We start from the raw sequence: 18,133 nt of genomic DNA, 5'->3' as shown, positions 1-18,133 counted from the left end.
AAACCTGAATTACCATATCACGCTGGGTCTCTCTTCAAGACTGCCTACAAATCCACATGTACAGCTCCATCTGCTATGCATCTAGTGGTATGAAATGTAAGAAACTACAAAAGCTTCTTTATACAGAAATCACTTTTTTAATCTCTTTTTTTTAAACTCTTTTAATATTTTTAAGATTTTATTTATTTATTTATTTGACAGAGAGGGGGACAGCAAGAGAAGGAACACAAGCAAGGGGAGTGGGAGGTGGAGAAGCAGGCTTCCCACTGAGCAGGGAGCCCAGCATGGGGCTAGAACTCAGGACCCAGGGATCATGAGCTGAGCTGAGGGCAGACACTTAACAACTGAGCCACTGAGGTATCCCTTAAGAAATCTCTTTAATGGGGTTCCTGGGTGGCTCAGTGGGTTAAACCCTCTGCCTTCGGCTCAGGTTGTGATTCCAGTGTCCTGGGATGGAGACCCAGTCCTGGGATCAAGCCCTATGTTGGGTTCTCTGCTCTCAGGGAGCCTGCTTCCCTTCCTCTCTCTCTCTGCCTGCCTCTCTGCCTACTTGTGATCTCTTTCTGTCAAATAAATAAATAAAATCTTAAAAAAAAAAAAAAGAAATCTCTTCAATTGCTTATAAGGAAGTCATTATATGAGTTTAAAGTAAATTTCAATTAGCATTTTATTATTAAATAAGAATTTGTTTATGCTTCTTCTCTTACATATAAAATTACCAGTATATGGAAAACATCATTTATAATATAAAATGAGCTTCTCATCTTGACCTCCATAACCATGAAACTGTTAAAATGAAACTTTCACTGGTTTTGAGAAGAGATCTGAGTTTCTGAGTTTAAATCAACTTCATGGAGCTTCAGAGACAGATGGAGCCCTGATTCTTCAGGCTTGAAAATCCAATATAGGATTGCTTTAATCCACTTGATTTAGACTTTGGACTTTAAAACTTAGATAATGATTTTTTTTTAACATCAAAGAGTTAACAATTGAGATCTACAGGTATTTTCCTCAAGTCTGAGTAAGTGAATGTGTTGGATATATGTATATATAAAATGCTTTTCCCAAAATAAGGAAACTTTTCCAAAAGTTTATAGTATTTTGCACTATTATACAACAATTTATGTCTAATCAATGTCTGATTTCATCAATAGAAGAGAAACATGAAAAAAAATTCCTCCCCTCCTCTTCACCTTGAAACACTAACAAAGGGAAATGTCAGGATGAGACCTTGTTGTTCTGTCAATGTTGACTAGTTCAAAATGGAAGCATAAATACCAGTTCTAAGTAACTGTCTAATAAAATCTTCAGACAGAATATAATTAGCTACATCTTAAAAACACAAAGGAAAGTAGCACTGAGTGAAGAATGATATTTGGTCTATGTCTACACAAAATTATCAAGTTTAAAGTAGCCCTAAAGAGAAATCCAAATGGTCTGGAATTCTACCAAAGTTATGTTTCCATTATTATGTTATTTTCTAGACAATACCCTTCTTATGAATTCAGGAAATAAATTTATATGCACACAGATTTGCATATGCATACCCATGCATGCGCACACACACACACATCACAAGTATTTTAACATCTAGAAGCTCTTCACCCCACGAAGAACTAAGTTAGTTCACCTTTATTCTCCTGATGTCTCTCCAGGGTTCTCTAACAAGGCTATAGCAACTAATACTCACTGGTCTGCTTGAGTGACTAGTGATAATGTATCTTTCATGGGAATACACTTTGATGGTACCTTCTCAGAGAATGTCCAAATGAATGAGTTGAATGGTGAAAATTACAGGCATCAAGGCAATCTGTAAGTGAATTACTTAGGAACAGATTCTATGACATTTATTACTCATAGTCCTACAGAGCCAGAAGGACCTCAGTAATGTTTTTATCTACTCTCCCTTAATTTAAAGATAAGAAAACGAATATTAAGTATGATTTAGCGTATTTTTTCTTAAATTATAGAAGTTAACCTGTCTATATGTATTGAATGACAGAAGACAAAACCTCATTTTGACCTTTATGTGCATGGGTTACCTATCGATTGACCTAACTCACACATGTCACCTGCAGGAATAATTCAGTCTCCCTTAAATGTCATAAAGTGCTTCCTCAAATGATTTTACCAATCTCATCTCTCATCATTGGACACCACCCAGACATATTCTCTTCACCCATGGAGAACATTGTTTATTTTTGAAACACAACTCTTCTCTCATTTGTATATTTTTACAGATTCTGCTCCTCTACTTACAATGCTGAATCTGAGTGTGTCTACATCCCACCTCCTCTGTAAACCTTCCAACCCTGAAGGCTGCTGTGCTTGCTTGCTATTCTGCTTCCAGAGAGCCAGGAAAAAATCTCTATTATAGCATGAATCACACTGAATTGGGATAAACTGTCTGCTTGTTTGTCTTTTTCATTTACCAGAGAATTTTGAGAGTAGGAACCACTCATGCTTATATCCTGAATGTCCAGCCTACCTCCTGACACACCTTAGGCCTTCATTAATGCTTATAGAACCAAGAAATAAATGCAATAAGGAGTAAAATCCATGTGTGTATAATATGAATCTGGAAACCTTCCTCCACTACAGCATGCTGACTTGGTTAATCCTAAGATCCTATCTTGGTTTCTGGGTGTCTTTCCTATGCCAGCCAGGACTGTGTATGAGGCCAATTCGGCCTCAGTTTAAACTTCCATTTAACTCAAATGGCATGAATCCAAACCTTCATTCACTTCTGTTTGAAAGTTTGGTTCGAATTAAAATGGCTTCCTTCATTCATTCATTTATTCAATGCACACTTCAGTTCCCACTAAGCTCATCTGAGACAGGAGCAGCTGTCTCAGTGGTGCTTTCTGTCCCAGTTCCATTGCATTGTTCCATAAACACAGCGCTTTAGAGAGCTACTGTCTGGGCATTCCAGACAAGACAGTTTGGCTCCTACCATTTTTTCAAATAGTTACTTTTTTGCATATTTAGTCTACAGTAACAGTAGCCTAAAATGCAGACTGTACTTCTTCTTATGTACTACATTTACTCAACTATCCCCAGTTTTATCACTTAGACTTATTTTCTATAACTTCAGATAAATTATTAAGTTGTAGAGTGTTAACTAAGTATCTAATATATTTTCAAGGTTACCATACATAAGAATAAATACTTGCTAATTCCAATTTTAAGATAGAATAATTTAATCAAGACCTCTTAAGGATGGAATTACAGGAATTACCCCTGATGGAATTACAGGATTTTCTGTTTCAGGGAGCACATCACATCTCCTTGCATGTTTAAATAACCAGATATGTTGCAGATATGGTGTTTTTCTTTGCCTGTATGTCATTGGAACCTAATCCAGAGAAAATCCAGATTCTAATCCTTCATTTCAGGGAACTGAAAAAAACTTAAAGGAAATAGTAGAACAAGCACACAGGACTCCTAATGTGATGAAATTAACAGTCAGGGCTAATTTTCTAGCAGAAATCAGAATTTTAAAAAAATAGTGGACATATGGCTTAGAGACATATGGCACACAATTTTTAGTAGACAACCTAGATAAGGGAAAGAAGAATTATTTCAGCTCTCAGGTCTCAGGACACTGTCCCTCCAATTCTAATGAATATACACCTATGGGAGTAAGAAACTTAAATTATTTATCTTTTTAACTGCTTATGGTGAAATATTTTTGCATGATAGATTTTGATCAACCTTTCCTCAAACTATTCATTTCAAATGTGGGTAATATTTTATACTGAACCTGGAAAAAAAAAAAGGAGTGACTTGGACTTTCTCCTTGGGTAACAGGCTGCAAGACAGGCTGCTTCTCTGAGGCCCTATTTCAAGGTCTTCTGATAAACAGGGTAGATCCATCTTTACAGGTTACCAATGGTTCTGCCTTCCCATCTGGAATTATCTGAAAATAATAGATTTTATCAAGTGTAAAGTGGCAATTTTTCCTTTTGATAAGAAATCTCAGAATATATTCAGACTTGAGGCTAGCCAAGGAAAAAACTTAATCACATTCTCACCATAAAAAATAGCTGCTTCCCAAAGACCCACATGCAATTAATAAGATAAATGAACCAGTCCCACTATGGTAGTGGAAATCCCTACCAAACAAAAATAGTTCTAAACTTATAATCAGACTCTATTAGGATTCCAGAAATTCAGCCTGATAGAATCACTGATAAGAAATTTATGATGAGCTTTTTGAGATTAACAATTTTATCACAGTCAAATCGCTTAAGTTGTAATGGGGTCCTATTTGCCCTTCCTCCAATGACCCATTGAATACACCCTTGATTTTGTGCCTTTCCTCCTCCAGAATTCCTTCTTTCTGGAAGGAAAGTTCTGTCTAATGTCTACCTGGAACTCAAAACACAAGAATGGATTCCTCTTTGCAGTGAAAACTTAACATTTTTGAGAGATAGTTCTCTTTCCAAACACTTAGGGATTCTTATTCTCCCTTAAATTATTCATGCTCTTTACAGACTCTGTATCCCTAAATATATATGGGATATATATAGATCTGTATATGTATAGTCTAAATATAGACTGTGTATCCCTAAATATATAAGAATTTTGCCATATTCCGCTTTATATGCACGGTACTCAGAACAGAGTTCTGCACACAATATGTGATTATGAGCAATATGTTTTCAACAATTCCACTTGGAGACAGTATTATATGGTGATTAACAGCAGAACTCTGAAATCAAATTGCCTGACTTTCACCATTTATTCATTGTGTGATTTTGGACTAATGACTTCATTGTCATGCACCTGGGTTTCCCCATGTATAAAATGGGTATGATACTCATAGATCCCTCTGAGAGTTGATGTGAGAATTAAGTGAGTTACCACATACATATGCCTAGCACAACGTAAACATTTTATAAGTGTTAGAAATTATTAAACAAAGGAACAGCTTCTACATGAAGCTCTGATATGTGCCCAACACTGCACTAAGTACTTTACATAAGTTATCTCATATAATTTCCAGAAAAATATGCTGAGGTAGATAACATCATTATTTTAAAGATAAAAAAGTTGATCACCAAAGGACACAAAGAATAAGGAAGGAATAGTACAACTGGGATCAAGTCCATGTATGTTTCACCACAAAGTGCAGACCCTTTTGTTGATAACACTCCTACCTATGGGAATATATTGGGTACTGAGGTTTAAAATCTACAGCACCTTTTAGATGTATCATTATATGTGATTTCATAACAATTCTTGCTTAGAGCTCTTACTATTCTTGTTTTACTGGTGAGAAGAATAACGTTTATGAAAACTAGTTTTTTTTTAAGATTTTATTCATTTATTTGACAGAGAGAGATCACAAGTAGGCAGAGAGGCAGGCAGAGAGAGAGAAAGGGTAGCAGACTCGCCACTGAGCAGAAAGCCTGATGTGGGGCTCAACCCAGGATCCTGGGATCATGACCCGAGCTGAAAGCATAGGCTTTAACCCACTGAGCCACCCAGGTGCCCCTGAAAACTAGTTTTTAAGTTCAAAACTCTGATTATATACTCCAGAAATGAGATTATGAACCGAGTCTCAACCCCAAAGCCAAAACTCTTTCTGCCACATGAGGTGTGATGAGGACTCTTCTCTGTACATTATCTATGAGCACTGTTCTACTGTTCATTTAGTGAGAGTAAGCACCTATGTGTCCCTGGAGAATACGGGCACACTCTTACCTACATTCTGCAATGCTCCCAAGGACGGCTGGTTTTCTCTTAGACTACATGGAGGTGAACTATCACTACAGTGTTTTGCGTTGCACGTTCTAGAGCTCCTTAACTTCTCTTGGCAGGTATCCTTAGGTCTTGTCTTATCTGTCACCATTCTAAAAGCTTGTCACAAGCTTTTGTGAATCATAAAAGACCTAAAATATTTGCACAGGGGGGTTCATCTACTTCTCTATTCTTGCATACACTGCTAGTTTGGGAGCCAGACTACATCATCAGATGCTGCATTTACTTGCCAGCTGTATCAAGAATTCCTAGGTCCTACTTATAGACTTCTTAGATCCACCAATGTGGGTAAGAAAATACACAATTTTATTTTAAAAATCTATAATCTATAAATGGGAGGCACATGAAGATATTCTTGTGTTAATTAGAATTTAAAAAGCAGAAAAAAGACTTATTTCAGTCAGCATAATCTCCTCCAGTCCCATCCATGTTGATACAAAAGTTGGGTATTCATCCTTTCCGATGAAGGCATAATACTCCATCATATATATGGACCATATCTTCTTTATCCATTCGTCCATTGAAAGGTGTCTTGGTTCTTTCCACAGTTTGGTCACTGTGGCCATTGCTGCTATAAACATTGGGGTACAGATGGCCCTTCTTTTCACTACATCTGTATCTTTGAGGTAAATACCCAGTAGTGCAATTGCAGGGTCTTAGGGTAGCTCTATTTTTAATTTCTTAAGGAATCTCCACACTGTTTTCCAAAGTGGCTGCACCAACTTGCATTCCCACCAACAGTGTAAGAGGGTTCCCCTTTCTCCACATCCTCTCCAACACTTGTTGTTTCCTGTCTTGTTAATTTTGGCCATTCTGACTGGTGTAAGGTGGTATGTCAATGTGGTTTTGATTTGAGTCTCCCTGATGGCTAAAGCTGATGAACATTTTTTCATGTGTCTGTTAGCCATTTGTATGTCTTCTTTGGAGAAGTGTCTGTTCAAGTCTTCTGCCCAGTTTTTGACATGGTTATCTCTTTTGTGTGTGTTGAGTTTGAGGAGTTCTTTATAGATCTCGGATATCAGCCCTTTGTCTGTAGAGTCATTTGCAAATATCTTCTTCCATTCCATGGGTTGCCTCTTTGTTTTGTTGACTATTTCCTTTGCTATGCAGAAGCTTTTGATCTTGATGAAGTCCCAAAAGTTCATTTTGGCCTCTGTTTCCTTTGCCTTTGGAGACATGTCTTGAAAGAAGCTGCTGTGGTTTGGGGGAAATTGGAGGCAGAGATGAACCATGAGAGATTGTGGACTCTGAGAGACAAACTGAGGGTTTGGGGGAGGGGGGTGGGAGAGCATGGTTGTGGGTACTGAGGAGGGTATGTATTGCATGAAGCACTGGGTGCGGTACATAAATAATGAAACTTAGAACACTGAAAAAATAAAATAAAACCAAAAAAGCAGAAAAAGAGCAAATTTCATGTTAGTTTACTAAAAATCCTTATGAGAAATAATTAGTCACAGTTCTTAAGCATAAAGTTGTTTAGAGAAATAATACTGAATGTTACATTCTAACACTTTTCATCCAACATAAATAATTCTGAGAATATACTTTTTTGTTCAGCTTATTAACAATGTCTTTCTTGCTCTTACTATCTTGACTATCTTCACTATATAGGAAATTACTCATCTTGCTGCTTCCTTATTTTATAGGCCAACCCATGTCAAAGTTAATCTCTGACCAGTGGTTAATGCTTGGTCTCATTTCTACGGGTGTGTGAGTGTGTGTGTGTGTGTGTGTGTGTGTGATTTAAATAAATATGATGTAAAATACTTAGGAAATGCAGACAGTAACTGTAATTTTCTCTTATTACCATCATAAAGGTTTTATATGGTGGCGTGGAAAAGAATAACACAAATTGGAAACATGTTGTGGATGTTGTTGATTAAGGTGTTAATGATTGAATTTCTTTCATTGAAGTAGTTTTCTTTTTTAACTCCCTTCAGAAACACTTACCAGCCAGAGAGACAATTCCATTAACATTTATTGTATGTATTTATTTAATTTTATGTAAGTCTTATCAATGGTTTTTCAATTTGTTTCCTTTTTCACAAATGTACCCAAGCCAAAATAATATATAGTGAACTAATTCAAATAGAAGGTCTCCATGTATACTAATGGTTCTTCACATTTATATGCAGCAATGCCTTTCTTCCAAAAGAGTCCCTTGATACCATAGGTGTATTCAGAGATCTCAAACACTCTAAATATCTATAGTCCCATGATCATTTTGCCTTCTCACTCAATGTACCCTTTCATTTCTCATGAAAATATGGATATTCTTGAGTTGAAATAATAAAATTGGATAAATAACAAGCCCTGCTTACACAAAATACGTGGCATTTCAAATTGAGCTAAAATCAAGTTGATTTAATTTCCTTCTCTATAATTTTGCCTTTTCCAGAATGTTATATAAATGGAATCATATATAATCTTATGAGTCTGGCTTCTTGCATTTCACATAATGGTTTCCATGTTTTGTTGTAAATGCTGATAGTCTGTTCCTTTTTACATACATACATACAGAGATTCTCACAAATTTTCGTGTGTAACTCCGGGATTTTTCAGATCTATGTTAAATTGTTCCCACCCCCATAATCTACTATGAAGAATATTCATAATCAAAACTTCTGTAAAGTCACAGGGAACCAGAATTTTCACTATGACTTCTGGTTATGACCTCTTACTTACCTTTGTAATGTCTTTTGGTTCACCCAGATACTGAACTCATTTCATTTGTTTTTCTTAATTTGTATTAGACAGTCACTTGAATAAAGTATATGAGCTTGTGGACCACTTCATTATTAAAAGTGATGGGAGCAAGTGTAAGAGTTAACATTGCAACAACTCAAGTAATTTAGTCCTGTGGCAATGGGGTGCCTGAGTGTCTCAGTTGGTTAAGCGTCAGACTCTTGATTTTGGCTCAGGTCATGATCTCAGGATTGTGAGATCAAGCCCTATGTCAGACTCATATGAAATCACAGAGATGTATCCTTTGATTAACAAAATTAAATGTTTTTATAGTATTCCAAAATTCAATGAAGTAACAGATTTTTTACTTGTGATCACAATATGGTTGAATTAATCTGGGTGTCTTTATTAAATTAACTTGAAGGTGACCTTTTATTTCACCTTTCTTTTGAATATTCTTTTTAAAACTAACAGAAAAATATCATGAAACAGCATTTTCTGCCTTCAAATAAGTTAAAATGTAGTCTTAACTTGCAGTGTCTATTCCATCTTAGCCCTATGTCAACAGCATACACAAGTTTGTCTCATGAAATAGAATGTTAAACATTTATTAGATTTTTCCTTGAAGCATGAAATTTACATTTATCTCCAAGATTTTTTTAAATTGCTAAGCTTGTTTTGATGAAAAAAAGTTTCACCCTGATTTCCCCTTTTTGGCGATCATCATACACTTGAATTTTCAATGCACGCTTTGGAGAAAAAGCCAATTTATTTCATCTCAGTCAATTGGACACAATGTGTCATCAGTTCTCCTAGAGTGAGATTTTGGGTTTTTTTATCACAAGGTTAATCCTTAGAGACCTGAAGTGCCAGCCTGAACCTCAGCTTTCATCTCAATATTATATTCAACCAAAACAGTAAGTGGCAAGAGATTTCAATGGAAAGATATTGAACCTCACCACACCCATAAATGTCCATCTAAAATACAATTTGTTGTCGAATACACAGCCTCTCACCAACTATCTCCCTTTAAACATATACTCTAATTCATGTGCAATCTCTGAAAGTATGTCTTAAAATAGATAAAGAAGTATGCTTATCACTTTCCTACCTATAAACTTCTATATGTATGTTATATATACTAACTTCTATATGGCTATAAAGTCATTTGAATGGAATTATAATATCTTTAGAAATTATTTATTGTGAATTAAACTACCACTTATATTTTAAAATACATACCAGTAACACTTTTTGAGCATGTGAAATATACTTTCATGGTCATTGTATTCATGTTAAAATGCTTTTGGTTAAATTGAATGATTTGATATCAGGATCAAATTTCTTTTGTAACATTTAACATAGTTTTAAGTTTTAATTTTAATTCCAGTTAACATACTGGAGTGTTCTATTAGTTTCAGGTCTACGATATAGTGATTCAACAATTCCGTACATTGCCTGGTGTTCATCATGACCAGTGCACTCCTAAATCCCCATCATCTAGTTTACTCATCCCTTCACCCACCTCCACTCTGGTAACTATCAGTTCCTTCTCCATAGCTGAGAGTCTGTTTCTTGGCCTCTACCTCTCTCTTCTCTTGCTCATTTGTTTTGTTTCCTAAATTCCTCATATGAGTGATAGCATATGGTATTTATCTTTCTTTGACCAACTTATTTTGCTTAACATTATAGCTTCTAGCTCCATTTATATCCTTGCAAATGGCAAGGATTTTTTTGTATGGATGAGTAATAGTCCATTGTGTGTGTGGGGAAATATATATATATATATATATATATATATATATATATATATAAAATCACGTCTTTATCCGTTCATCTGTCAATGCACACTTGGGCAACTTCCGTATCTTTGCTATTATAAATAAAGTTGCTGTAAACATAGTGGTGCATGTATCCCTTTGAATTAGTGTTTTTGTGTTCTTTAGGTAAATACCCAGTAGTGTGATTACTAGATTGTAAGGTAGCTCTATTTTTAAGTTTCTGAGGAACCTCCATACTGTTTTCCACAGCAACTGCTCCAAGTTTGCATTCCTACCTACAGTGCACGAGTATTCCTTTTTATCCTAATCCATCTTGTGTTGTTGATTTTGGCCACTCTGAAAGGTGTGATATGATAACTCATTGTAGTTTTGATTTACATTTCCCTAATGGTAAGTGATAATGGTAAGTGTTTGTTGGCCATCTGTATGTCTTCTCTGGAGAAATGTTGGTTCATGTTTTCTGCCCATTTTTTTAATTGGATTATTTGTTTTTGGTGTGTCACATTTTATAAGTTCTTTATCTATTTTGGATACTAACCCTTTATCAGATATGTCATTTTAAAATGTCTTCTTTTATTCCACAGTTGTCTTTTACATTTAACATTTTTATAATCTGGCTCCAACAAAACTGTGCAAGCTAATTCCTATAACCCCCATAAATTTACACTTAATTTTATTTAAACTTGTCTGCTAGTAATCTCCTCAAAACACCTTATCATCTCCCACAACTTGTTTTACCCATGCTCTTCTCCCATTTGAGTAATCTATATTCTTCTGCTTAATTAAATTTTACACATACTTCCAGACCAAAGTCTACTTCCAGCTCTTTGGGTTGCATTTTTTAAACCATCCCTTTAAAAAAAAAAAATCAGTTGAAGTGATCTCAATTTTATTTCTGAAATCATCTAACTGTTAATCCATAAAAATTTATCTGTTGCTATATTATTCTGCTATTATTATTCTGGTTACATTATAACCAGAGAAGGTTTTCATAAAATTTAGGTGCTATAGCTGTAATGGGCTGGTATAGTCTACTTGTCTTACACAAATCTTAGGACTTCATTGAAACCTTCCTTTAGGGATGTGCTATCATCTTTTAGAGCAGCTAAAACTAGGGTATTAATCCACACTAGCACTGTACCAATAATACCACTATACTGTATTAGTAGTGCCACATATAGTCTATGTGACATATGGAAACCAACTGTGGGTAAAAGAAGCAGAGTACTTTAAAAAGATAAGCATCATTCCCCTGGACATCTGGAACAAAAGTATAATGAAGTTCATGTCTATAGGTGTATATTTGTGTTAAATATTCCATGAAGAGAGGAAATATATAATGGTTCCAAAATGGTTTCAATTTTTCAAATAAAAAAATCACAAATGTAGACATTTTGAACTTCAGGAAGAGAACAGTAATTGTTTTTCACAAAGAAAAGACTACAAAGCATTCTCCTAGATAAGAAGTAAAAGGATTTATTTACTTGACCTTGGTTGAAATTGAGGAGGTCAATAGCAATTTGTATTTTTTCCAATTACACAAGTACTATTTTAAAATATTTTTTCTAGAGGTGCCTGGGTGTCTCAGTCCCTTAAGCATCAGACTCTTGATTTCAGTTCAGGTCATGATCTCAGGGTCATGGGATCACATCCTTCATCCAGCTCCATGTTCAGCAAGGAGTCTGCTTGAGATTCTCTCTCCCTCTGCCCCTACCCTCTCCTTCTCATGCACTTTCTCTCTCTATCTCAAATAAATAAATAAATCTTAATAAATTGTTTCTATCTTTATCTAGAATAATTAATGTATACTTTTATTTAACTTCTGATGACTCTCTATTTTGCTTTTCAACAATATTGCACATTTTTAAGGGCTTATATATGAATCTTCAAATAGCAGCGATATGAACAGAATAGGTGTGTAGTATCACTGACTAGTCAAAATATTTCCACTAAGAAAATACCTACCTCAAGAAAGAATTAAATCTGCATTGGTTTGGGAGGAATCCATAAAAAATCCATTTATTCATTTATTTATTTATTCATTCTACAAACACATTAAGTATACATTATCCTATGCCAGGCACTGGCAGAACTGAGATTTTTTTTTTTTTTTTTAAGTTGTATCCTAACTTGGTGGCCTTGTTGTAAAATAGAGATGCTATTTACCTCTCCCTTAGTTTTCTATTGTGAACTTAAAAAATTACCACAAACTTAATGGCTTAAACGACACTACCTTATCTTATAGTCCCATTGGTCAAAAGTTCCACATGGATCTCACTAGGCCAAAACCAAGATGTTAGCTGGACTCTGGGGAGAATCCATTTCCTTGTTTTTTTGGGTTCTTAAAAGAATTCTGTTCCCTGCAAATAGAATTGAAGTCTCCATTTCCTATTGGGTGCCATCTGAGGGCTATTCCTAGCTTCTAGAAGTAGCTGCATTGCATGGCTCATGGCTTTCTTCTTCCATCTCCAACGTCATTAATGCAGGTTGAGTCTGTCCTGCTTCTTCTTCTGTAGTCCTAGCTCTCTGACCTACTCTTATCCCTTCTCTTTTACTTCAAAAGGCCTACACTGATATTCTGGGATAATCTGCCTGTTTAAAATCCTTAGCCTTAATCCCATCTGCAAAGTCCTTCTGCCATTTAAGGTAGCAATTCACTGGTTACAGGGATTAGGGGACACAGGGGGTCCATTCTTTAGCTTTCTTCATGATCCTAGGTATATTATGAATATCAAGTGTGATTATTCATATAAACCACCCAAAGCATTGTATGGCAGACAGGGAGAGCTCAAGGACTGTTAGCTATCTATTGCAACTCTTAGTGGTGTTAACATTACTATGATGTACTCCTAAAGAGTTCTCATACTGGTAAGAAAAAAACTGTAATAAAACAGCAAAAATAATTGGTATGTATGAAAACAATCCAACTATGTATTTCAGGGCTAGATGTGTTTTAAGCTAATCTATTTTAAAATAACCCATATAGGAAGATAGCCAGCCAAATGTTTTATTAGTGTTTAACCATAATATGTGAACTGTTTTTCTCTCTATTTTTCCCCCCAGACTTGAGGAAACACTACCAGGAACTCAGAATGCATATTTCCTGATAAAAACCTATCAGGTTTTTAACTTTTATTATATTACTTACTTTTACTAAAGTAAGTACTTAAATAAAAAAAAGTATTTAACTTTTATTATTAGATTATTAAAGTGAATAATAAAAATAACAGACCAGCAAGCTTAAAAAAAAGAAATCCTTCACATAACCACTAGGCATATTCCCATCAGGGGACTGGATACAAACAAAACACAAGACCTAAATTTTGATAATTACTATTAGTGTGAAGATGACAGAACTTTTCAACAAAATAAAAGCTATCTATAAAAATGCAATATAAGTTAAATAAGTATGTTTTACTCTCAACTTTGTGTAAAACATAAGGTCACTCTCACAAAGTCATGATATAAATTCATGACATGAATTTTAATACAAAGATTAGTTTTTATAAAAGCTAGAATATGGTGGTGACTGTTTTGGGCCCCATTCTACAGAAAAATAGATAAGTAAATAAATAAAGCGCAAAGAAGGTTAAGTAAAGTTCCTAAGATTTTTAGCATTGAGTCAATGATACCATAAGAAATGAGTGAAACAGTAGATACTTCTACCTGTTATCAGTGCCTAACTTAGACAATCTCATCCACTCAGCAAGAAGGCCATTAGCTTCTGCCCATATTTATAGATTGACTGAAAAGACAAGGTGGCAATTCAGTCAATAACCTTTGACACAAATTCAGACAAATCTTGTGCTCCTCACAATGACAAATTACTCCAGAAAATTAACTGTCGAAAGTGCAGCAATATGATGAAGATTGATCATTTTATTCTTGCAAGTCTGCTTTGAGTTAGAGTAACAGCCTCATTTGGACACAGATGGCACCTAAAGGGAAGGACAGATCAAGTCTTCATCTCAGCTGAAAAGGAGAAGATGAATTTTCACAGGATCACAAGGGTGATGATTCTTTTTCCTCAGAGAAGAAGCTTGTGTTTTGCGAGTGCCTCTTTAAGATTATTTTTTATAGTTTCAGCAAAGAGGAAGATCATACTTTTAAAACATTTTGCAACCACTTCTGAAGGAACACATAAAGGCAATTTAGCCCCTTACTTCAATTTTTCTAAAAAGAAAAGTTTGAGAGACTTTACTTCAACTTTTATATCCTTTGAAAAAATAAAATGACTTTAAATATTTTTAAATTACATATGGTGTTTTCATAAAAGATATGTTTTTCCTCCAAATATTATAAATAATAGCCTACATACTAAATTTTGTGAGGAACTTGAGTCTCTCCCTGAATTTTATGTAGGTATTTTGGAAAGGATATTAATCATTTGCAGCAAAAAGATCACTTAAACTAAAGTTTCCAAAATCTGTTATTTATTTGATTTCATACTAATATCTCTACTGCCAAGTGTCATATAATAAGATATTATTTTATAGAGAAAATATTTGAAAATTTTATAGCGTCTCCCCAAAAAGTAACTAGAAAGTTGCTGAAGCATCACAAACTGGAGGCTGAATCTCATAACCCATGAGATTGTGACCTGAGCCAAAACCAAGAGTCAGATGCTTAACTGATTAAGCAACTCAGGCACCCCACCCCCCATGGCATTTTAATACCAGTTTTATTATCTGGAAAAAAATTACTGGCTTTGGTTTGTACTTCAATTTCCTGAGTTACAGATAGAAATAACCATAGTACTTATCTGCTTGTCTTCATTTGGGTAATTTAGGAAAGGTACCTGGCCCATCACTTGGAATCAACTCTTAATAAAATGCTAAAACAATTATCATCATTTATTTATATTGTTATGCTGCTCATGTTATTGATGATTTAACGTATGCTTTTGAATTTCTTCATAGAAACTTCTTATCTACTACCTTCAAGGCAAAAATACAGTGGGAAATTGAGGGATTTTAATGCTATCTTCTTCCTCCCTTTAGAAGACAGTGATATAACACATCAATACTAATACGTTCAATATAAATAACAAAAATCTCAATAATGTAGACTATTGGTAGATTTGGGTGTCATAGAGCTATAGCAAATAATCATTTGCTTTCTGAAATAATTCATCAAAAAAAAAAAAAACTCTTTAAGTAATAAGTGCCTCAGGCTTTTAAAAAGTGTTTTGCTTTACAAAAAAAAAGAAAAAAAATAATATTAATAGATCTTTTCTTGAATGCAGATATTGTGTAAATTGAGTCATCCCAAAAGGTTATTGACTGGAAGAGATTATGCTGAGTGAAATAAGTCAAGCAGAGAGAGTCAATTATCATATGGTTTCACTTATTTGTGGAACATAACAAATAGCATGGAGGACATGGGGAGTTAGGAGAAGGGAGTTGGGGGAAATTGGAAGGGGAGGTGAACAATGAGAAACTATGGACTCTGAAAAACAATCTGAAGGGTTTGAAGAGGTTGGGGGGTGGGAGGTTGGGGGAACCAGGTGGTGGGTATTAGAGAGGGCACGGACTGCATGGAGCACTGGGTGTGGTACAAAAACAATGAATACTGTTATGCTGAAAATAAATTTTAAAAAAATGATTATAAAAAAAAGGTTATTGAAACACAGATCTCCTCATGACCCACTTAGCTGGTGGCACATATTACCTACTTTTGATAAAATTGTCATTATCATAGTTAACTGCAGTGTTAAGCAAAATGTGTGTTGCAAGGCATCCTGGAGACAGAATGGTAGACTCTGATGGTATTTAAGGGCACATTACATTGGCTTTGGAGTTAATGAATTTGAGTCTTGCTCTCAAACTTTGTTATTTTATAGATGAATAACTTTGTAAACTTACATAATTTTCTTAACTTTAGTTTCACCATCTGTAAAACAAAGCTGATAGTACAAAATCGAAGGACTCTAAATATAAAAGAGGCTACAGATATTAAGTGAGATTATTATAAGATAAAGAATACAAAATAGATGGCACAACCTTGACATTTTTCAACAAACGTTTGTTGGGTAAATATGAAGGAGTTTGTAAAAAAAAAAAAAAAGAGAGAGAGAGAGAGAGAGAGAAAGACCTTAAATTAAAGTGGCAGATTTAGAATCCATATTGAGTGTCCTTTTTCTCTAAACATCACTTAAATGAATAAATGGAAGGTGACTTTTGAAAAAAATGGGGGAAACACAAATTCCCAAAGGCAAAGAGAATGGAATAGAAGATATCTCTATAATTTAGAAGATGGAAAACAAGTAGACGTATGATAACTGACTTAGCAGATCAAAGAATGTTGAATCCTTAGCTGGCAGGGATAAATCCAAGAAACATTAAAATTTGCATCACAGAGCCATAAAAAGCTTTTGTACATCTGAATAAGGAATTAAGGCTGATCAAAAAACAGGAGGATTTATTGAAAAAAAAATCTTAAAAGTTCAATTAGATACTATGGTATTTTTGTGACATAAGCAAAAATTCTCTGAAAGTCTTCCCAGCAAGAGGTGAAGTCTGTATACCTTCTTCTTGAATTTGGGCAGGCTTGTAACTGCTCCTACCAGTAGAGTTCAGCAAGAGTGATACTAAGTGACTTCTGGTGCTAGGTTACAAAAGGCCATACAGCTTTGACCTTCATCAGAATACATACTTTGGAGCCATGGAAGAGGGTCAATACCTGTGAGACTACTGTGGGGAAAAGACCACAAGGAGGCATTCTCATTGACTGTCTCAGGCATCTTTGTTAGGATCTTGACTGATGGAAGCATCTTGAATGTGGTTTGTTCAGGAACAACTGTTCTGTCTTCCAGGTATTTCTGTTACTACTCATCACTTATGTCACCCGAGCTGGAGTCCCAAGTATCATGAAGGGAGAGGACCTACCCATGTTGTACCTTTTTAAAATTCTTCACTTACAAAAATCTGTAAGTATAATAAAAATTGTTGTTTTATACTACTAAGTTTTGGATAAAGGATGTGGTTGTTAGGTGACAATAGATAACTGAAATAGGCCTCATAAGGCAAAAAAAAATAGACCTCATAAGGCAAAGAATTTCCACAGATTTTTGTCTTTTTAAAAAAAAATTATTTTTAAGTGATCTTTACACCTGATGTGGGGCTTAAACTCACAATCTCAAGATCAAGAGATTCACTGAGTGAACCAGCTAGGCAACCCAGAGTTCTCTTTGCTGATGGCTAGTGATCTGTTCTTTCTCAAACCCCAACAGTTTACCATAGGGCAAAAGAGGGTTTCCTGGCTATCAGAGGGTATATCAGACATATTTGAGAGCAGAAGTATTACATGAAAAACAGAAAGTAGGTAGAAATTCACATACTAAATCTTACAACTTCCAACATTCTTCCTTCACTTGGCACACACACATACATCTGGCCGCTATGATGCACATCCCATGCCCTATCTTAGAAGAGTCTTATCTTGGAAATCTGTCTAGATGAAAAGAAGAGACCTAAACATACTAACCTAAGTTTCCCAATGATATGGTACAATTGAAGACTCAGATAATCAACCTTACCAGCAAGCACAACACTTCCAAACATCCTTTTCATGGATCCCTCTTCAATGAAACATTTATCAAAGCTCATTTGAGAAAGGCAAACAGAAGGAAAATAGTTAACAAAATAGTAACCATCCAGGGAGATGAAACTTAGAAAATAAATAAAAGAGTCCTTGCTGACTCTCATTATTGTTAATATCCAAGGATAAGAGAAAACGAAATAAGACAGAATGCTATCAAAATAATACTATGAAGAACACTTTTTAGCTCTTAGAAAACTAAGTTTTAGGAAATACCTCACAAGAATAAAAGTGGTTATTTGTCTTTCTCAAATTCACTTATTTTGCTTAGCCTAATACCCTCTAGTTCCATCCATGTCATT

The sequence above is a fragment of the Lutra lutra genome, chromosome 2 (genome assembly GCF_902655055.1).
Source record: "Lutra lutra chromosome 2, mLutLut1.2, whole genome shotgun sequence".
Lineage (NCBI taxonomy): Eukaryota > Metazoa > Chordata > Mammalia > Carnivora > Mustelidae > Lutra > Lutra lutra.
The sequence above is the reverse complement of the archived record's forward strand: the minus strand, read 5'-3'. Positions refer to the sequence as shown.